The sequence below is a fragment of the Bos mutus genome, chromosome 19 (assembly GCF_027580195.1).
Source record: "Bos mutus isolate GX-2022 chromosome 19, NWIPB_WYAK_1.1, whole genome shotgun sequence".
NCBI classification, from domain to species: Eukaryota; Metazoa; Chordata; class Mammalia; order Artiodactyla; family Bovidae; genus Bos; species Bos mutus.
In genome coordinates, this window is record NC_091635.1 from 47,084,365 (window position 1) to 47,101,102 (window position 16,738).

The 16,738-nt window shown below is 45.1% G+C and overlaps 1 protein-coding gene across 4 annotated transcripts in view; it reads right to left on the reverse strand.

Annotated features, from left to right (window-relative positions):
- Positions 1–16,738, reverse strand: part of RFFL (ring finger and FYVE like domain containing E3 ubiquitin protein ligase) — a 77,358-nt gene that overhangs the window by 35,272 nt on the left and 25,348 nt on the right. The window contains exon 1 of one of the 4 annotated variants that reach the window (XM_070390460.1): positions 3,282–3,525. The exons of the other annotated variants lie outside the window; for them this stretch is intronic. The gene's annotated coding sequence lies outside the window, so the exon portion shown is untranslated. Of the gene's footprint in view, positions 1–3,281; positions 3,526–16,738 lie in introns of those variants that run through there. 4 annotated transcript variants of the gene reach the window in all.

Here is a 16,738-nt window from a genome sequence, read left to right on the forward strand (position 1 = left end):
CAGCAACTTTCACTCTCATGGGACTTCCCTGGCAGTCCAGTGGTTAAGACACCACACTTCCACTGCAGGGGGCACGGGTTCGATCCCTGCTCGAGGAACTAGATCCCACATGCTGCACGGTGTGGCAAAGAAACTAAAAAGCAAAAAAGAAACAGGACTTCCCTGGTGGATACACTGGATAAGAATCCACCTGCCAGTGCAGGGGAGATGGGTTAGATCTCTGGTCCATGAAGATTCCACAGCCTCAGAGCAACCAAGCCTGTACACCACAACTACTAAAGCCCGCGTGCCTAGAGCCTGTGCTTCTCAATAAGAGAAGCCACTGCGATGAGAAGCCCACGCATACACCTGGAGAGTCGTCCCTGCTCTCTGCAACTAGAGGAAGCCCAAGTGTAGCAATGAAGACCCAGTGTAACCAAAAAATAAGTAATTTTTCTTAAAAAAGAAACAACAACAAAAAGGTAGCTTGCCTTGGACAAGCTCCGTAAGTTTTCTGAGTCCGTTTTCTCACCTGTATGAGATGGGTAACACCTCCCCTGCTGGTAACTACAAGGATGAGAAATAACCAAATGCCCAACCTACAGTACGTGCTCCACAAACAGCAAAACAAAATAAATGGTCATTAAACTATACGTCATTACGAGTGTAAAATGGCAACAGCCGGGCTGTTCAATGGCGATTATTGGCTGGCAAACCCAATGTCCCTCACCCCCTCTGGTCACACAAAGCCCGAGTTCCCCACGGCCCAAGGGACTGGGCTGGACAGGGCCTCTGACACAGCTGATCACATCACCCACACAACAAAGACATAATCATTATCTGGAGAACTCACCTAAAGTTTAAAATCATCTCTCAGCTTGGAAGGCTGCTAAGTTTTAAAAAGAAGTTAGTGTGGAAAGAAATGTAAATTCCCTCAAAAACTGTTTAATGTAAAAAAAACAGGATCTTGGAGTTGCGAGTGGAATTTTCCAGGAAACCTGCCTGACCGGGGTCTGTCCCAGAAGGGGAAGATTTAAAATGCTGTGACAACACAATGAGCATAAAGTAGGGCGGCGTGGCCCTTGTAAGCAGGCAGCCTGCGGGTTCACCACACTACAGACTGGTCTCCCTTGGTGGGTATGGGATAAGGAAGCATGTTCTCTGTGGTACTGGGACTGTCTCTGAGATGTTTATTTCAGAATGAAGAACTCAGAACACCTAAGTCACAGAGGAGACAAGTATCCTGTGCAACTTTAGAACTCCAAGACCTGAACGGGAGCAACTACTCTGCTGAGGTGGTGTACGGGCTGGACATAAACAGCAGAGACTTCAAGGCTGGAACATTTCCAAAGCTAATGCGGGTCTTCCATCCTCCAAGGCAGTCCTTTGGATGTGGGTAACAGAAAATGCATTTCCTAAATAAGATTTTCCTTTCAGGCTGAATTTTTAGAAAATAGAAGAGTAAAAGTATATATATGAAAAAAATGAAGTTACCAACTATGTTTACTTTGGTTTTAGGCTCAGTCAGTGTGTACACGCATGCTCACTCGTGTTCGACTCTTTGCGACCCCATGAACCGTAGCCCTCCAGGCTCCTCTGTCCATGGCATTTTCCAGGCAAGAATACTGGAGTGGGTTGCCATTTCCTTCTCTGGGGGTAATCTTCTTGACCCAGGGATCGAACCTATATCTCCTGCATCTCCCTCATTGGCAGGCAGATTCTATACCACTGGGCCACCTGGGAAGCCCAGACTCAGTCAGACTTGACCTTAAACCCTAGCAGTGAGGAAAGGAAGGAGCTGGAGGAAGCTGCTTCTCCGAATGTCACTGCAATGGATACACTCGCCTGAACCTCCCGGGCTGGACACAGAGTAGGTGCTCAGTACGGAAGGAGCAGACTTTACTGGGCTTTCAGTTTTGCACGGAAGGCAGCATTAGCCGTTCACTGAATGGCAGACACCAGAATAAGGCACAGAACTAACGGGGATCGAGTGTGTGCCTCTCTCCAGACCATTTCCGGAGCCTGCATCCACACCGAGACGTCCTTTCAAGGCACCTGGGTCTGGCTCCCCTCTCCTCCAATCCCCGTATTACGCTTCAATACAAAAATGATCGAAGCTTCCGTGAGGGGATTCCCTGGTGGTCCAGTGGTTAGGACTCGGCGCTTTCACTGCTGAAGGCACAAGTTCAATCCCTGGTCAGGGAACTAAGATCCTGCATGCCAGCACCACACAGCAAAAAAAAAAAAAAAAAAAAGCTTGGGTGGGAGAGAGAATCGCCTGTGCTGTTATTTGAGGCACAGGCAAGGGGAAAGCTAGGGGGAGGCATTCAGATTTGAGGCTCCTGAAGTCCCTCCTCAGATGATCCTAGAAATGTTTATTTTTTAAGGAAAAGGTAAAAACACTACAGAATACTTAACATGAGCCAAGTGAGTTGTTATATTTCCATCTAGTGTCTCATTTAATACAATAATGCAGCCAAAAACATCAGAACTGAAATGCTCATTTTGTAAATGAACACTGGGGTCGAGAGGGACCAGGGTAGCACCAAGAGACAGCGACCGGATTTAAGTTCGGGTTCTCTGAGTCCTCTGTGGTCCTACAGAAAGTGGGGTGAGGGGCTGCTCTCACCATCCACATCCCCTACCCGGAGCAGCAGGGCTTCAAGGGCCTGTGCACTGGGAGAGGGAGGGGAACATCAACCAACGGTCGGCCGGGAGGAGATCATGGACAGCCTCTCAAGGGGGCGGCGGGGAGAAGTCCATCACACCAAATCCTGCCCCGCTCCAGGGACGCCCAAAGGGGAACCTACGCACCAAGGCAAGCTTCAACACTTGAGGGCCTTGTGAGAGGCACCGCAGACAGAAAAACCCTCCCTGGGAAGCCAGAATTTTAATTCACACGTCCAGAAAGTCATCTTCATTTCCTGCTCACTACCACCTCTGGGCACCACTGCGTCACGCAGACATCCACTTCCTGAAGATAAAGCTCTTCCTTGACATTTGGAATGTGTTTCAGTTTCTACTCTTGCCCACCTGTGCTGTTCCCGTAGAGGAGAGAGGGCTTTCTGACTTAACTGTCTCAACTACAACCAATGCTCTATCATCTTCCCTTTTAAGAAGTGCTTTCACTGGTAACCACTGAATAAATGAAAATCAGTCATTGGTGCTCTGGGGCCCAGCTACCCTGCTATGCCTTCAGTCCCCCAAACGCCAAGCTTACTGCGGCCTCAGGAACCTCCCCCCAGCTCCTCTCTCAGCCCCAGTGACCCTGCTCCCACCCTGCCTCCTCCAGCGGCACTTACTTCCTCAGGGGAACCTTCTGGGCCCCGTCTGTGCTCTCACAGAGTCTTGAACGCCTCCTGACAACTGTCACACATTCATCTGCTCAGCCCTCGTCCAGCTGCTAGTGATCCCAAAAGGACAAAACCTGGCATGGTCCCCACACGACACGGCGAGTACATTCTCAGAGGGTGAGCGTTGCGGCAATGCCGCGTCGAAGCACCTGGCTGACGGTTTGTATGATTCTTTCTAGAGTGTCCGTCTCCCATGGTTAGGGAGCAGAAAGTGAAACAGGAAACAAAAGCAAGTCACTTTATAGCTTTATTTCCAGCCTCAGTGCCAGGCAAATGTGATCATCAGGTATTTGTTGAAGTCTGACTAATGATAACAGCATCAGGGCTCTCAAAGCTGGGGGGAAGGGACAAACATTCGCTCCTGAAAACTCCACCATAATAATTCCAGGGTGGTGAGCAAATGATGGGTTTTCAACCCATAGAACCACAGCAGTCCCTTTAAGGAAAGCTCTCGTGATAACGTGCCTGCCTCACACATCCTGAAGATAATTTAGGCGTCTGCTAAGATTGCTTGAAAAAAAGAAAAAAGAACGGGAACAGACTGACCTTCGAAAAGTAATAGAAAAATGTTACAACTGGCAGTTATTACAGCATTAAAAAACCAGAAAGGGAGAGCCTGGAAGATGGACACATTCTTCACTTCCATCCCGCCCCTGCATCCGAAGGCAAAGAAGGCATCAGTGCCCTCCTGGAGGCTGTGGTCTGAAACGGTGCTGCAATGGAGCTGCAAAGAATACACAGGAAGATGAAAAGAGCACATGGAGAAGATAACACAGAAGAGAAATGAGACAGACTTTGACCAGACACAGTCCAAGCAGACCTCTGCCTGTCGCTACTGAGCGCACAGCCTGTGCCAGGTGGGACAGAAAGAGGACAAAAGGCAGGTAAGAACCAGAACAGCACAGGGTCGAAGGGGGAGAAAGGGTTACAATGACAACAAGAAGGGAAGAAGGAGAGGGATTTCACTTTCCACCAGTAACAAATGAGCTCTTTTTCTGAAGTGGTAACTGTTTGTTGTAAACAACTGAAAAACATACATAATAACCACAAGTTATAAATGTTCCTGGAAACTCCCTGGTTCCAACTAGTGGATGACACATATCTGCAGAGGGACCTCAGCATCTGCTCTGAAGTTCAGGGGAAAGTAATTCTAACCAATGGAGCTGCGCCAAAATAGCACCCTCGGGGTCTGACCGATTAGATGGCTGCTGCTTCGCCCGGCTTTCAGGAGAGACGACAGGCTGAATGGTGCGACGGAGAAACCTGCGCATTTCTTTTCTGCCCCTGCATTCTGCCCCGAAGGGCGAGTCAGTCAGGGAAGAAAGCAGTGCAGAGTGAAGTCTTTGACAACACTGAAAACAGAATAAACGGATCTGCAGTTTAATTACTGAGGATCCTTTTTCCCATCAAAACTGACGAGGAAGACCACCAAGATGAAGAAGACTCTGCTTCTCCCTGTTCTCTCAGTGCAGGGGACAGATTTACCAGACAAGCTGTTCCGCACCTTCTGACTGAAGAAGTTGCTTTCACTAGATACTGGGACTGACTACCTGGTAACTGAGCTGAAAAACATACACAGTGGGAGGGACCAGTTGAGGGGGTTTGTAGCCTCCTGTGCCCTGGGGAAAGCCACAGCCTCCAAACAGGGATCCTGTCTGGGATCAAAATGATGTACTTGATGTGACCAAATGTACTGGGCGTGGAAAGAACAAAGACTCTAGATTCCTCCATACTTTCTTCAAACCTTCATTTCCTCAAGAACAACAGAACCTGCTTCACTGAAACAGTAACTGAAAGGACTAAAATAACAAGCATTTACACTGGACCTAGTACATAATAGGTGCTCACTAAAATAATTTAAAGAAACTCTAAGGTTACTTGTGACAGTTTATCTGCTATATCCCCTACTTCAAAAAACAAACAGATACCTTTAATAGGGCTTAATCTAGTCTTCCAAAGATCCTCTAAGAACTAAATGACTCCAGTTCCCTCCCACCAGCTCTTAATTTATAATCCCTGAAGAACTGTCTCCAAGGTGGTCAGAAGTGGTTTACCAGAAGTGCCTGCCAGCCTGCTTAGTCACCCTTCAAAACCCTACAGACTGCAGCCCATCAGGCTCCTCTGTCCAGGGGATTTCCCAGGCAAGAATACTGGAGTGGGTTGCCATTTCCTACTCCAGGAGATCTTCCCGATCCAGGAATCAAACCCACGTCTCCTGCATCTCCTTGTATTGGTAGGCAGATTCCTCACCACTGAGCTACCTGCAAAGACCATCTAAAGTGCAGCCCTACACTGCTACATTCCTTCCAATTCAACCCCATTGCTAATGAATTTATCAATTTTCCCCAAAGCCCAGAGACAGCTTAGACTTTTCTCCCTTAGCTCCTCAACGCCTCTCAGTTAACCAAATTCAGAGAGGATTGGAAGATACACACTTCTGGTCCCCCAGCTGGGTGCTCTGCAACTGTGTGCTGCACTCAAGTCAGATGGGACTTGGGGACAAAGGCAGGACGAATTCAGACTAACTCCTTAAGACCTTTGGGTGGTTCGATGTATATAGTCTCAATCTGAAAATTATGCCGACTTTCTGAAATGTTGTCTGCTCACTCTGGGATGTGAAATGCCCAGTATCTATGCCAAGAAGCAGAAATGGAGATTTCTAGTTCACCTAGGACCACAAAGAAAACCTTGTATTCACTGCACACTATCTCCTTGTGAAGAAAACCTGCGCTTCCCCGGCCTTCAGGTCTCACTCTTTGCCTATATATCCCACAACACAGTGCAAACTGCCTCGTGTTCACCACTCCTTGACAGATTCAGGAAAACAGACACCCATCCCGATACCAGGAAGAGATGCTGCTTTCATGGATGTTGGGATGTGCTGCTACTTTTATCCATCTGCTCCTTTGTATTATCAATACAAAGTACCAGAACAGTCTTCTTTGCAATGTGGAAAGGATACAGGTTACACAAAATAATATTACCCAAAGCTTCACCTGCCCTGAACTCATGAGTTCACCAAAATGGTGCTGTTCTAAAATAACTCAAGCATTTTTTAATAATCCACAAAGACCCCGAGAGACATAATAAAGCAGATTCCACAGTGGGAAGCAATGAGGAATGGGGAGTCAAAAAACAGGAGTTCTGAAGATTGTTTACCAGCTGAGTGACCCCCAAGCAAATTATTCCAGAAACTTGCTGAGGTGTAAAACAGTTCAGCAGTTACAATTAGATCCAGCCTCCACATTCAAGGAAATTTTGAAAGACTAAAAAGACCCTGCGGTTATTTGTAAACTACCTAACTCAGGAAACACTCAAAAGGAGATTTAGAAATCCTGGAATTCAATAAAAAGAACCTGTAATTTAAAAAGTGACTTAGAGGCTAAAATTTCCTATTGTTATCAAAAAATAAATAACCAAATACAGCGTGAATCTCACATCTATCAAAAGTAACAGATCAGCAGTCAATTCAGGGGTTTCATTTTGTAAAACACAGATGCAATATGGTGTAGGCTAGGAAGAACCACATGTGCCGGGAAGAGTGACCTGATCCCCAGAAAAAAAAAGATCTGCACCTCTATTAAGGCAAGGGCAGTATAGGTCTTGTTGCCTTAGCTCCTTTTCAAAGCAGAAACAGAGACTCTTCAGCCAAGCTCATCTCTTGACTTACTAACCACACCAAGCTTCAAAATGTAGGCGTACAAGTCACAGTAAAGACAAGCACATCCTGTTTGCACTTGACTTCCTGTTCTGGGCCATCTGATCGCTTTACAGGGCTGCTCCCTAGCCACAAATGGGTAACCTTTCATATCTGCCAAACCACTGGTTCACTGGACAGCATTTCAGTGACAACAGAATACACAGTTCTAGGAGTCGGGTGAAAGATGCACCTAAAAAGCATCCCAAACCCATCATCAGCCTCTCAGGCACTTCCTGGATTCCCCAGGCTTCTTCATACTGACATCTGACTTGGAGTAAACAATAAAAACTTAACACAAATAGTGCTGAGATAAGAAAAGTAAGCCTGGAACGAAACTTAGGATGTGAGGGCTGGGAAAAAGAACAAGAAAACTTGGAGATGTTTTCATTATTAAACATTGGTTTCTTTTCTTTTCATTTATTTATTTATTTATTTTTTGGCTTCTTTTCAAATGTCAAAGGAGCAGCTCTCTGTCGGCCAGTCCCCAGTGAACTGATTCTCAGAAGGGAACCTCGCCGAGCGATCGCAACAGTTAACAGGACCCTTCAGGTGAACTTGGTCCCTGATCCAATCTGCTACCAACCTCAATCTACTTTTCAGCACTGCAGAAGCCTTCAGTTTCAGAGACCCAGAGCCTCCACTTCAAGCCAAACTTCCACTGTTTTCAAAGAGCCCGTGGTTCCCCCAAGCCACATTCAGCGTTGGGAATAAACGCTGGACAACGAATACCCCAGTTTTTATGGACGAGTCATTTAGCGTCTTTGCGTCTGCTTTTCCATCTGGAAAAGAGGACAACTGCACTACATTCATCTCTAATGTCTCTTCCAGCTGTGGAAAAAATGCAGGGATTCATCAGTAACAGCAGAAGATTCTGTGGCTTCCTGCATTATTCCCTTGGTCAACAAGATCCTCTAACATCCCATACCCCACAGTGTGAATATACACCTTGATCTACCTCCTGAGCACCCAAGGATTTTTTATCCCATTCCCTTGAAATAGATATCAGAAAGTTTTCCACTTGAAAGCCATATATTAACAAACCTTGAGGACTCTTCTTTACACATGGTCTTTTCATTAAGATCGAATGTAATCACCACTTGGTTCCCATGTTGGTCATAGGATTCCTGGAGAGAATCTGGAGCCACAAAGGATGGAGAAAACTGACCAACAACATGTGGTACTCCCTCCCACACAGTGACTGCTAATGGAGAAAGAATTAGGCAAATCTGGGTAAGAAAAGGGAGTGGCGAACACAAGTTCGGTGAGTCAGTGCAAAGAAAGAAAGAAGGAAAGCAAAGGAAGAAGAAAAGCAAGCAAGAGGGAAAAAAGCTACACCAGTGAGCTTTTTTCTTAAATCTGAAATTCTGCTTATCCATTTATCCAACAGATATCCACTGCCTACCATGTGCAGGGAGCAGAACTAGAGTCTAGAGGAGAAACAAAGGTCAACCAGATAGACCTGCTCAACGATGTTATGGTCTAGCAGGAGACAGAAAGGCATGTACACAAACAACTGAAATATACGGCATAAAGTGTGCTGTGCCATAAAGGAGATATAAAAGAATCCTCCACTGTGAGGCTCAGAGGAGGAAATGATTACGCCCAGGGAGAGATAAGACAAGGCTTCATAGGAAGAATGACATTTCAAGCTGAAAACACCACAGAAACAAGGGCACGCAAATAGGAAATCAAGGACACAGTTTCGGTGAGTAACTAGATTTGATTAGAGACGTAAGTGGCCATGAAGGGAGAGATGGTAGTAATAATAATAGCTAAATGATCCAGAGAGCAGGGCTCAACTGGACAGCTGGATTGGAGCCAAACCGAGTATTCCAAAATCAGACTCAGAATTTGAACTTAAACCCAGTGGAGAAGGGACGGGAGCGGGGACTGGAGCTCAAGGAATCCCATAATTTAACCCGTAAAATTAAGATAATAAACTCATCACAAAATCAATGTGTGCCGATACCTGAAGTCCCTCCAAAGAGATGCAATGTCTTCCAAACCAAAAGCAAAGAAAGGAGGGTAGAAAGGCTTGGATGATGGCATTCATATATTTAAACCAAGAATACGGTCACATCAAAATGTGGTCAACAAAGGAACCTAGAAAAAAATAGAAGGGGCCACACTGACTCAGAACCAAGCAAGGCAGAGAAATACTGCAGTAAGCTAACACACCATCCTCTCTGCAGTGGGACAAGGTCTTTCATGAAGCTTAATGGAAACAGCATATAGCAGCAGTTATGGGTATGGGTCAGATAGCATCACTGACTCAATGGACATGAATTTGAGCAAACTCTGGGGGATAGTGAAGGACAGGGAAGCTTGGCGTGCTGCAGGCTATGGAGTAGCAAAGAGTCAGACACAACTTAGCAACTGAACAACAGCAACAGGGGTATGAGTTTTTGGAGTCAGAGGGCCTTGGTTCCAACCTCAGTTCAGCCTCTTACCAGTTTGAACAGAACCTTGGTTTCCTCTGTAAACTGAGGATAACTGTGTCTCCTTTGCCGGAGGATCACTGAGAGAGTTAAATGTCCTCCTTCAGGCAAAGCATTTGGGGTGCTACCTGGCACACAGCGCACTATCAAGAATCTCAGCTTTTTTGTAACTGTGCTCTCTCCTACCAACTATCCTATCACATTAGTCCATGCCCACGAAAGCAAGCCTGCTATTATTAAACATCAGTTTTCAGATCTCTTGATATTGAACAGCAATGTCCCAGACAAATCCAGGATCCAGTCAACAGAAAAGGAATCCACTTCAAAATAAAAATTGGCATTCCACATTTCCTCATAGCTCAGTTGGTAAAGAATCTGCCTATAATGCAGGAGACCCAGGTTCAGTTCCTGTGTGGGAAAGATCCCCTGGAGAAGGAAATGGAACCCACTACAGTATTCTTGCCTGGAGAATCCCATGGACAGAAGAGCCTGACGGGCTACAGTCCATGGGGTTGTAAGAGTCGGACACGACTTAACGACTAAACCACCACCACCCCTCTGAGCTCAGTCACTCAAGCCTGAACACAACCCTGTCTCCAAAATCCTGATCATTTCCAGGTACAAAACGAAATCCATTTAGGAGAACCAGACCTAAATTGTAATGCCCAAAACCCTCAGACGGCTTCCTGAGATGCTACATGGAGCTCAGCAGGCCAGTCCTGCATGATGCCACCTCCAATCTATAATGAGCCAACCTGGACAATACGCTCCCACACCTCTCCTTGCCTTCCACCTCTCGCACACCCTCTAATCACACACTGTGGCGAAACACTTTATCCATCTCCCTCTCTAACCTTCTACAGGTCACAGAGCCTATCTTATCCGATCTTATCCATCTCTGCATTCTTTTGCTCTACATCCCAAAATGCTGTGCATCAAACAGAACCACGATAAATATTTGTCATAACAATGAACTTCAAATACAACTTTTCTTAGATCCATTTTGATCTGCCATTCCCATATTCTGAGGCCCTCTTCCAATTTACTGAATTCTTATTCTACCCCTTTCATCCCCTTCCTTTCCTCAATCTCTCCACACCCGAGCTACCAAATGTTACAGAAAAGTCAGAAGACTTTATTTACCGGGTTTCCAACAAGTTCATACAACTGGGACCAAGCCATCCTTGGGCTTGGAAATCTTTATTCATCTCTAGTTGATGTCTCATAGCATCTCTCTGAAGAGCAAAGCCATGCAGGATTTAGGACATGGGACCTGGAATCAGACAGAACTCAAAGTCTTCCTGTGCGGCCTCAGCTGAGGTGCTTAGCTTCCCTAAACTTCATCTTTCAGATCTATAAAATGTAGGACCTAAATGAGGTAATGAACCCAAAGCCTTAACAACACAGTAAGAGCTCAAAATATGGAAACCATTACTCTTTTCTCCTTTGTCTAAGTATCTTCCAACCCCTATGCCCTCTTCCACTCTTTCTTTGTCAGATAACCAGAAGTCTCCTCTTCTACTTCACCAAAATAATTCAGCTGGGTCCCATCCACTGGAGAGTCAATGGTGGTACAGTGGAGAACGCTGGGGTCAGGAGTTCATCTGAAGCCTCAGATTCCTCAAACTGCAGAATAGTTATTTTAATCTGTTCCTTGTAGAATCACTGTCAGCTTTAAATGGAAAAATATGAAAAAGCAGTAAGCAGAAAAAGAGCGGGGAGAATAAGGGAAGTGATAAGGCTTTTAAGTAAAACAGATCCAGTTTCAAATTCCAGTTCTATCACTGAACTTGTGTGATCTAGGGCAAGTTAATTTCTCTAGACTTCATTTTCCTGTCTGTAAAATAGGGGAAATAACTTCACAGGGTTTTTAAGAGGTTTAAAACACTGTGTAGCCTAATTGGCATGTTAATTTCCCATCCTTCTCTCTACCTTTTCTTTTCTTTACATCTCAATCACCAGACCAGTAGAATCCACCATTTTTGACCACTGATTAAAAAAAAAAAAATTTAGCACATCTCCAATATATTTATATTTAACAGCAAATTAGACAAGAATTGTACGAAAAAGCTCTTAATGACCCAGATGTGTGGGTCTGGGTCATTGGTGTCGTCACTCACCTAGAGCCAGACATCTTGATATGTGAAGCCAAGTAGGCCTTAGGAAGTATTACTATATACAAAGCTATTGGAAGTGATGAATTCCAGCTGAGCTATTTAAAATCCTAAAAGATGATGCTATAAAAGTGCTGCACTCAATATGTCAACAAATTTGGAAAACAGCAATGGCCACAGGACTGGACAAGGTCAGTTTTCATCCCAATCCCAAAAAAGGGCAGTGCCAAAGAATGTTCAAACTACCGTACAAGTGTGGTCATTTCATGTGTTAGTACAGTTATGCTCAAAAGCCTTCAAGCTAGGCTTCAGGGGTACATGAACCAAGAACTTCCAGATGTACAAGCTGAGTTTCGAAAAGGCAGAGGAACTAGAGATCAAATTGCTAACATTTGTTTGGATTGTAGAGAAAGCAAGGGAATTTCAGAAAAACATCTACTTCTGCTCCATAGACTACGGTAAAGCCTTTGTGTGGATCACAACAAACTGTGGAAAATTCTTAAAGAAAGGGGAATACCAGACCACCTTACCTGTCTCCTAAGAAATCTGTATGCAGGTCAAGAAGCAAGAGTTAGGAACCGGACGTTGAACAACTGACTGGTTCCAAACTGGGAAAGTAGTACATCATGGTGTATATTGTCACTCTGTTTATTTACCTTATATGCAGAGTACATCATGGGAAATGCCAGGCTGGATGAATCACAGGCTTGAATTACGATTGCCAGAAAGAATAACAACAACCTCAGATACGCAGATGACATGGCAGAAAATGAAGAGGAACTGAACAGCTTCTTGATGAGGGTGAAAGAGGAGAGTGAAAAAGCTGGCTTGAAACTCAATTTTCAAAAAAACTAAGATCATGGCATCTGGTCCCAGCACTTCACGGCAAATAGAAGAGGAAAAAGTGGAAGCTTTCTTGGGCTCCAAAATCACTGCGGACAGTGACTGCTGCTATGAAATTAAAAGACTCTTGTTACTTGAAAGGAAAGCTATGACAAATGTAGCGAACGTATTAAAAAGCAAAGACATCACTTTGCTGACAAAGGTATGTATAGTCAAAGCTAAGGTTTCTCTAGTAGTCATGTAAACATGTGAGAGTTGGACCATAAAGAAGAATTGATGTTTTCAATTCTTTCTTTCAGTTGATCGCCGAAGAATTGATGCTTTCAAATTGTGGGGCTGGAGAAGACTTTTGAGAGTCCCTTGGACTGCGAGGAGATCAAACCAATCAATCCTAAAGGAAATCAGTACTGAATGTTCACTGGAAGGACTGATGCTGAAGCCGAAGCTCCAGTACTCTGGCCACCTGATACAAAGAGCCAATTCACTGGAAAAGAGTTGGGAAAACATCTTTCCCTGGTGTTGGAAAAGATTGAAGGCAGGAAGAGAAGTGGGTGGCAGAAGATGAGATGGTTGGATGACATCACCGACTCAATGGACATGAGCTTGAGCAAACTCCGGGAGATGGTGCAGTCCATGGGGTCACAAAGAGTCAGACACAGCTTAGCAACTGATCAACAGCACTACACAAACAGTGTTCTATCTAAAGCATAATACTGAAAAGAAATTTCAAAAGCTAAGATAAAAATATAGAAAAACTTAGCTCTAATAATTTCTTCCCATACTCCAAAGGAAGGTTATATCTGTCTGAAGAATTTGGAAATTGATCTTGGAGATCACCATACTTCTATGGAAATTGTTTTGAGACAAAGGTAAACAGAATAGACTTGGTGTAGCTCCCAGCACCGTGAACGACACAGAATACATGCCCAGTAAATACTGGTCCATCATAGATGTTGGAAAGCCTGCCTCTACACACACACTGCTCTCTACACACACGCTTGCACAAAGTGAGCTCTCAGTTCAGTCTCTCTTCCTCTTCAATCCCCAGCTTCCCCCAGAACAGATGGTGCTCCACTTAACTTCCACATCACACAGTTGTTCATGAACTCTGCTCCTCTCTGCTAAAAGCCCTTTCTCCAAGGTCATCAATGATCTTGTGATGACTAAATGCATGGCTTTTTCCTACATCAAACCTCGACAACCTCCCAGTTACCAATGACCTAGCTTCTTCTTCCCTTTGGTTCCCACTGAAAACACAATAGTCTGGCTCTCCTTTGAAGACCCATTTTCCTCCCTGTCCTTCCCTGGCTCCTCCTTTTGTCCCCTGAATGTCCCCTGGGGCTCTGCACTAACCATTCTTGCTTTCCTTCTCTAGTGAACGCTATTGGATTTACTTTTAAAATATATCCTGCAAACATCCCACCTGTGTCCATGGCCAGACCCTGTCTTACACGTCATTATCTTTCTCAAGAACTAGAGCAAACTCCTCCTCACTGACCCCTTCGTGTTGTTGTTGTTTGGTTTTTTATATTTGTTTATTCATTTCTTCTTGGCTGAGTCGAGTCTCAGTCACTACACGGGGGCTTAGTTGCCCATCAGCGTGTGGGACGTTAGTTCCTTCGTCCCCTGCATTGGCAGGCCAATTCTTAACCACTACGCCACCAGGGAAGACCCTAGCACCCTCTTTGCCACTCTATTCTCCACACAGTAGTCAAGGTAAACTTCCCTTTTAAAATATATATTCTGGAAAAATAAATAAAATATAAAATACTGTTACTCTCCTGCTTGAAAGCCACCGTGCCCTCTTGTAAAGCCTAGACTCCCTATGTGGCCCACAGAGGCCCCAGGTGATCTGGGCCCTGCCTGCCTCTCCCACTTTACCTCATGCTGCCCACTCCCATCAGGGCTTCCCTGGTGGCTCAAACCAGTCTGCCTCCAGTGTGGGAGACCTGGGTTCGATCCCTGGGTCGGGAAGATTCCCTGAAGAAGGAAATGGCAGCCCACCCCAGTATTCTTGCCTGGAGAATCCCATGGACAGAGGAGCAGGCTACATGGGGCTGGCAAAGAGTCGGACACAACTGAGCAACTGACACACACAGCCACCCTCTTTACCTGCCATCACTCCTGTCCACCTCTCTCTAGACCCTTGGTGGTCTCCTTTTATTTTGACTCCTTCAAAAAAAAAAAAATTTCATGTGTTACTGTGGCTCCTCTCCTGCCAGGAGCATCCTCCAGAGCTCTTCACAAAGTCGGCTCCTTATCGGTCAGGCTTCAGCTCACCCTCCCGACAACGCTGTTGCTGGCACACGGTGGAAGCTCACTAAGTATCTGGTGGACAGATTCCTCCGTCTTAGTCAGACAACTCCAAATCCAAGTATCTGGACTCAATCTCACCCTTCAGTGTTAGCAGCAATTTCCAAATGCCTGCTCGACAGCCAGACCTCAAATCTAGCACACCAAGGACACTCAAAACCAAACCCTTCATCTTTCCCAAACAAGTTCCTCCAATCTTCTGAAATTATATGGGTAACACAACCCACAATTTCTGCTTCAGGAATGTGAATTTCCCATTCGTTTGCTACACCTGTCCAAAATTCTAATCACCCATGAAAACCAAATTCAAATCTCACTCCATTCATTCACGTTTTCAATCAACCACTTATTCATTCAACAAATAGTTACTGAGTACCTTTTATGAGACAGACACTATGTTAAGATACTGGAAAGCAAAGCAGACCTACATTTATCTATTATATACCAGTCAAATAATCACACAAATATTTCATTATAAACTAGGAATTGCTATGAAGGAGAAAGTGCTATGAAGGAAAAGGAACTTTGAGAAAACGTAAGCGAGGCATCAAGAAACACTCCTTTGGTGATCTGCTGACTCAGTGAGATGTAATTCACAGGCTCCAGCCTGGAAGGTGGAGGCTGCCAGGCAAAGCTGTCATCAGCCAAGCCCTAGAAGCACGAGGACACCAGCAGGCCTGTTTTAAGGTGCCTGCCATGCTTCTTCTTCGTTTCCCTGTTTATGTGGCTGCCCTAAGTCTTAGTTGTGGCATGTAGGAGCTTCAGTTGCAGCATGTGGGCTCTAGTTCCCAGACCAGGAATCAAACCAGGGCTCCTGCATTGGGAGCCAGACGTCTTAGCCACTGGACCATCAGGGAAGTCCCCACCTGCCGTTCTGCTTCATATGCTACACCTGCTCGATCAGTCTTGTTCCCTCCCCTCACCCCAGCCTCATTTTACTGACAGTTACCTGAGAGAAAGGACGCAGAACGTGTGAACACCCGCAGCAGATGCTGAGTCACATGTGTGATACCTAAGGAGACTGTGCTTATAAAAATCTCCCAGATGACTCTGACACGCAGCCGAGTTTGTAAAGTATACGCCCAAACTACCTACTCAATAAATATGTATTGATATAATTATCTCACTTAAAATCTATAACGTCAGTGTGGTCAATTGTTTCCAAAAGTGACCACAATAACCCCAAGCATGCTGCATGCCCTTCTGCAGTGTGACTTTGACACTCTGCCCTGTAAGAGGTGGCGCCCATGTCCCCTCCCCTTGGATGTGGGCTACATTGTGTGACTTACTTTGACCAAAAAAATGGGGCAGAAGTCTCTGTATGAAACATGGGCCTAGACCTTAAGAGGTCCTGCAGCTGCACTGTGGCCCCCTGGAAAGCCAAACAGCACATGTAAAAGCTGCCCAGCCTGGATTAATGAATCACGAGAGGCCGTGAGAGAGAGGGACCTCACGGAGGACAACCAAAATGTCGCAGCCAACAGCACCAAGGCCCAGACACGTGAGTGAAGTCATCTTGGATCACATCAGTGGAGCAAAGCGGTACGTCCTCCTCCTCTGAATTACTAACACACTGAATCACAAACAAAATGTCATCTGAAGCCACCAAAAGTTTTAGGACGCTCTGTTACACAGTCATGGATAATTGACAGTCAGAAATTCAACGCTCTTTCAGCAGTCATTCAAAGGTTTCCCAACTTTGATGATCAAGAAACTCTTTCTCATATTCATTAAAATCACTCCTCCTTCAATTGAAGCCCATTTCCTCTGAAATCTTTGAAGTACAAGAAGACCAATTAATCAAAATCCTCCTGGCAAAAACTATTCTTGTACTTGAAGATGGTAATCAGCCACCCCTCAGTTCTTGCTTCTCTAGGCTAAAATCTTTTTTTTTTTTAACATATAACAATAAGGACTTTTTAAAAAACTTTTTAATTATTTTTATTCCTCTCTTAAGTATGGGAGGACCAAAATTGGATCCCACATGCCAGTATAGAC